The sequence below is a fragment of the Leucoraja erinacea genome, chromosome 8, assembly GCF_028641065.1.
Source record: "Leucoraja erinacea ecotype New England chromosome 8, Leri_hhj_1, whole genome shotgun sequence".
Taxonomy (NCBI): Eukaryota; Metazoa; Chordata; class Chondrichthyes; order Rajiformes; family Rajidae; genus Leucoraja; species Leucoraja erinaceus.
In genome coordinates, this window is record NC_073384.1 from 14,036,042 (window position 1) to 14,042,041 (window position 6,000).

At 42.6% G+C, this 6,000-nt stretch overlaps 1 protein-coding gene across 1 annotated transcript in view; it reads right to left on the reverse strand.

Annotated features, from left to right (window-relative positions):
* Positions 1-6,000, reverse strand: part of esr1 (estrogen receptor 1) — a 141,194-nt gene that overhangs the window by 21,867 nt on the left and 113,327 nt on the right.

Sequence of the window (6,000 nt, forward strand, 5' to 3'; positions counted from 1 at the left end):
GACGTACCCGCTACGAACATTCTACGTACTTACCACGAGGTTGATTTGTTTTAAAACTCGGGAGAGCTCTTGAATTACCTCGTACAGTGGGACAGGCTCTTTAGGACCAGAGGGCAGAGCCTCAAAATAAATGGATGTACCTTCAGAATTGAGATGAGGAGGGGGGTGGGGGGGGGGCGTGAATCCTTGGAAATAGTCAAGTCAAGTGGGTTTTATTGCCACAGACGGCTGTGGGAGGCCAAATCATTAGGTGTTTTTAGACGAGAGGTTGATAGATACTTAAATAGGAAGGGTGTCAAAGGTTACAGTGAGAAGGCACAAGATTGGGGTTAAGAAGGAAAATGGATCAGCCATGATTAAATGGCGGAGTTGACTCGATGGGCTGAATAGCTTAAATCTGACCCTATGTCGTATGGCCGTAATTAAGTAGAAGGTCAATGTGAATTTACGAAAGGGAAATCATGGATGGCATATCAGTTAGAACTTTGTGAGTTTGTAACCATAATGTACGAGATAAGGAAGAATCGGTAAATGTGGTGTATTGAAACTTTCAGAAGGCCTTAAATACAGTGTCACGTTAAACTGTGATGACAATTTATTGGATATGAGATGAGTGGCAATATACAGACATGCACTGAAGGTTGGGTAATGGATGGGAAACAGAGAGTAATTTGTTAAGCCGCCACTAATGGAATGCCAGAGGGATTAGAGGTTGGGGCCCAGCTGTTTACAATTTACGTGAGTGATTTTGATGAGGGAGCCAAAGCTAAGATATCCAAGTTTTCCAATGGTACCAAACTAGATGACAGAAGAGGCGATGAGGATGAGGAGAGAGGGGGATATAGATGACTCTGTATACAGACTCAATTTTGTATCTCTATAGTGAATCTCTAACACCTAATGAGAAGTATTCAATCCAAACTAATCCATTTCCACTGGGATAAATAAATATTCCACTGGGATAAATAAAATAACTTTACAACCAAAGAATTAGATTTGAAGTGTGGTCACTTCCTCAATGGGGTAACTAGTTTCTCTCTATCCTCATGTGCCTTAACCATCACACTTAGATCCTTCTAAACCTACATTCAATGATGCAAATGATGAAAATGATGCATAAGCTCATATGTGTCTCTGTTACCTGCCTTCCTACATTCTTTGAGAAAGGGTCTGTGTTGTTTAGTGTCTTTCACTGCCTCTGGACATCACATATATTATTTTGTTTTGCAATTCTGAGCAATCATTGCACTGAAAATAACTCCAAGTTAGGGCAGTCACAGTGGTGCAGCGGTAGAGTTGACTCTGTAAACAGACTCAATAGCTAGTCACCTACTTCTGCTCCTATAATCAAAGTACATCTCAAGAGATGCACACACATGCAAAATACACCTGGCCCCATTTCCACATGATTCCAAATGTAAAGTGCGCCAAGTTCGTCATGTTGACAACAGTGAATCTCTAGAACACTGGTTCGATCCCGACTACTTGTGGCCCTTGTGGCTAAGGGGATCAGAGGGTATGGAGAGAAGGCAGGTACGGGATACTGAGTTGGATGATCAGCCATGATCACATTGAATGGCGGTGCAGGCTCGAAGGGCCGAATGGCCTACTCCTGCACCTAATTTCTATGTTTGTATGTTTCTATGTTTCTACTGGTGCTGTCTGTACGGAGTTTGTACTTTCTCCCTGCGTGGGTTTTCTCCGAGATCTTTGGTTTCCTCCCACACTCCAAAGACATACAGGCTTGTAGGTTAAGTGGCTTGGTAAATGTAAAAATTGTCCCTAGTGGGCGTAGGATAGTGTTAATGTGCGGGGGTCGCTGGTCGGTGCAGACCCGGTGGGCCGAAGGGACTGTTTCCGCACTGTATCTCTAAACTAAACTAAATTTAAAAAGTACTCGCAAGCAATTACTGGCTAAAAGGATGGGTACAATAAGTGTTATTCATCAATGTTTTGAATATCAGTAGCTTTTGCCCCTGGTTGCTCGGCTCAGCTGGATGAAGGCATAGTTAGTGTGAGAGAAGGTCACAGTTTAAACCCAAGCTATTCAGAGGCCTGATACAGTCTGCCCCCGATGTCAGTGAAAAGGAGGAGTTAAAGGGGTTGGAGCTGAGTTTTCTGAACTTATCTGCAAGCCAAGCAAAGCATTTATTTTTCAAGGCTGATAGGGATTGGAAAATGGCCAATTTTCTTCTTTTTTTTCAGGTAGAATCATTTTGGTGGAGTGTGGCACAAGAGAAGAGATTATTGGAAAATGGCTGGTCAGTAACAAAGTTTAAAGTAACCAGTTAGGAAGGAGAGGGAAAGAAAAATGGAGAACTAAGCAGCACGAATGGCAAAAATAATAAATGATAGAGACAAGGATGAAGGTGGAGAAAGAATAGAAAACTTATTCCAAGTGCATAAGTTAAAGCACAGTACTCGCAACAAGTTACTTAAATATATGCAATATTTAAAATCATAAAACATTGTACAAATTTATGCATTAAAATATCTGCCTTCCATCTCACCGTGTTGTGAAGTGAAACAGTGAACAATAGGAACGCTAGAACAATGGAACAAAGGGAAGTACCCAGGAACATTGGATGTAGCAGTCAATTTGAACTGAGAAGAGGCAACAAGCAGGAAGAAAACAATTGGCCTGTACCTATCCAATCTAGAGAGAAGGGCAATGAATAAGCTGAGGGAGCTGAGGGAGCTGTCCTGATCTCCAAACCTACCGCATTGAGGCCCTTATACCTTTGTAAAATCTGCTGTAATGCTTAACATTATATTCTGCATTCTGGTATTTTTTCTCTTAGTACAACCTGGAAGATTTGATTGTACTCATGCACTCATGCAGATTACAATTTGACTGCAAAACATGCAATAAAGCTATTCACGTGTGGCAACAATAAACCAATACCAATTGCCCTGCGTTAGAAATGTATCATCAGGAGAGTGGTTTGGGTAGTGGGGGACTTCCATTTGGCCATGTAATTATACTGCAAACGTCATATGTGGCTCTGGTGGAGAACTTGTGCTGAGAATCTGTGGAATTCATTGCCACAGAAGATTGGAGGCCAAGTCAATTGATATTTTTAAGAGGGAGATTAGATTCTTGATTAGTACGGAAGCCAGGGGTTAGGGGAAGAAAGCAGGAGAATGGAGTTGAGAGGGAAAGATAGATAAGCCATGAATGAATGGCGGTATAGACTTGATGGGCCGAACGGCCTAATTCTGCTCCTGTACCTTATGAACTTATGAAAGAGCGCCTGATATTGTTTTGATGAAGAATTGGGAGCCAACATTTGGCCCTCAACCAACATCATTAAGGTGGATCATCTGGTCAACACCATTGTACTCTATCTTGCTGTTTGCAGAATGCTTGTTTTTATATTGCAGGTGACCATGCTCCAAAATTCATTAAAACATTTTGGGAACATTGCAAAAGATTGTTCCAAAAGGCAAATCTGTCTTTGCTTGTGAGAGGAGCCACAGTTGGACACATCGTGGCTGTTGGATTGAAAGGAGGCAAGGCATCTTCATGCCTCGTGAGGATATAAATGTAAGAGGAACACAAGTAAATTAAAGTCGCCTCTGGAGATTCTGGAAGTGATGAGCCGAGTCTCCAGCTGTCCTTTTTTTTTTAAATGAAAAGACTGAAGGCCAGAGCAAGAGATCAGGCCAATATCAGTGCTGTTTATTCAAGTTTTAGGTATTTGACTTTTCCCTGAATCCAATGTACAAAAAAAAAAACAAGCTGACCTATCTAAAGAAATGCAGTTCTGGGTCCTGGTTGTGAGGTTACCTATTTAAAAAAAAACATAATTTATATTCTTAGTTATTGCACGATGTTATGCTTCACTCGACAACTGCCAAATAACATTTTAAGAGAAGGCTTTATCTATGGAATCCATCGCAAAGCAGATCAAACATTGGATGCAAGACCATCTAGTTACAGCTGTGTTCCCAGACAGCGCTGACTATCTAAAGTGTTGTTACATGGTCATCAGATAATATTCGGTGCAGAAATATCATTCTGTTTCTATTAGTTTCCATGCCAGATGGCCAGTGTGAGCTTCTATCTCCTCCTGCCATCCAAAGTATGAACACTCTGTTCTGATCTATTTACAGTGTTTGGTTTCATCATTGTATTTCACATTGTTTATGAATGCAGTTCGTCAGTGGCTCTATCGACAGCAAGCTCATCTCTTGAGACAGAAGGTGGCACAGTGATGCAGCAGTAGAGTTGCTGCCCTACGGCACCAGAGGCCCGGTTCAAATGTGACCACGGGTGCCGTCTGTGCGAAGTTTGTACGTTCTCCCTGTGACCACATGGGTTTTCCCCCGCAGGTGCTCCGGTTTTGTCCCACGCTCCAAAGACGCACAGGTTTGTAGGTTAATCGGCTTTGGTAAAACTGTACATTTTCCGGAGTCGGATAATTCTGGTGTATGATGTGATCGCTGGTCAGTGCAGACTCGGTGGGCTGAAGGGCCTGTTTCCGCGCTGTATCTCTAGTCTAAAGGTCCAGGTACTGGTATAGAGACTTGAGAACAAAATCAAGGCTGCCGCTTCAGAGGATCTGTGCCATTGTTGGAATTATGATTTAACCAAGACCACTCTCATTTCTCAGATGAATGTAAATGATTACATGCCACTAAGCAGATTAGCAAAGGGAGTTTCTCCATTGTGTTCCCTAACAAATATCCCCAAAATATATTATCTGATCATCGGGTGCATGAATGAGTTTACTGCAGGGAAATTGGTTTTCTAGAACTGTGACTACATTTCCAAAGTCTTTCTCTGGTCATTAAGGGTTTTGGGATAACTCATGATTATGAAAGGCCACCTTTGAGAACTTTTTCTTTTACAATGTCTTCATACACACTGTAGATGGAGCACAGCAACAATTCACTTGATCGAGACCAGGCAGCCCCAGCTGGCTCTGGATAGATAAAACCACAACTTCATGTCCAAGGCATTTCATGGTCAGATCCACCAACATCCCAACCCAAGCCACCCTCGGGAAGGCTGCAATGAGGATGAGACAACTGTCCATTTATTTGTGAACGGTGCATTTGCACAGGAAATCGGGAAAGGGAAGCAAGGGTCCTCACCCTGAGCAGCTCTGTAACAGAGGACTCGCTGATCCCCCAGGGAGACTGGCATCTAGAATCAAGGCACTGAAGATTCTGGTTTACAAAGAAAGACACAAAGTGCTGGAGTAACTCAGTGGATCAAGCAGCATCTCTGGAGAGCGTGGTGAAAGACGCTGTTCAGTCTGTCTGAAGCCTCTTGGACTTCCAGTACGACAAGATGTCTGGTTACCTAGTATAACTGATAATTTATAGTTTTATTGTTTATTGTATATTTGTTGCGTTGTTATGTTTAATGTGCTTGTTAGGCTGCAGCAAGTAAGAATTTCATTGTTCTGGTCCCGCTGCATGACAATTAAATAGTCTTGACCAAATTAATATTGTCGACTGGAACATGCCAGACTCCAGGATTACGTGCTAAGGGACAGCCACAATGCTTGGTTGCAAAAGACTGCATGGGGAAGGACAGCAATCGAATGTTCTGCTGTGTCTAGATGCTGGGTCTATTGGAACAGCTTCTCAAGTACTTGTTCAAAGAGGCCACGTGAGCGTATTGAGATTTGTACATACAATGTATTAACTGGATGATACTACGAATGTACAGTGTTTAAGAAGGAACTGCAGATGCTGGAAAATCGAAGGTACACAAAAATGCTGGAGTAACTCAGTGGGTGTAGCAGCATTTATGGAGCGAAGGAGATAGGCAACAAGGGTTTTGGCCCGAAACGTTGCCTATATCCTTCGCTCCACAGATGCTGCTGCACCCACTGAGTTTCTTCAGCATTTTTGTGTACCTACGAATGTACAGACCTGGTGTTATACAGCATGGAAACAGGTCCTTCAGCCCAACCTGTCCACCTTGTGCAAGACGCCCCATCTAAGCTAGTCCCACCAGCCTGTGTTTGGTACAGATATTTTTAA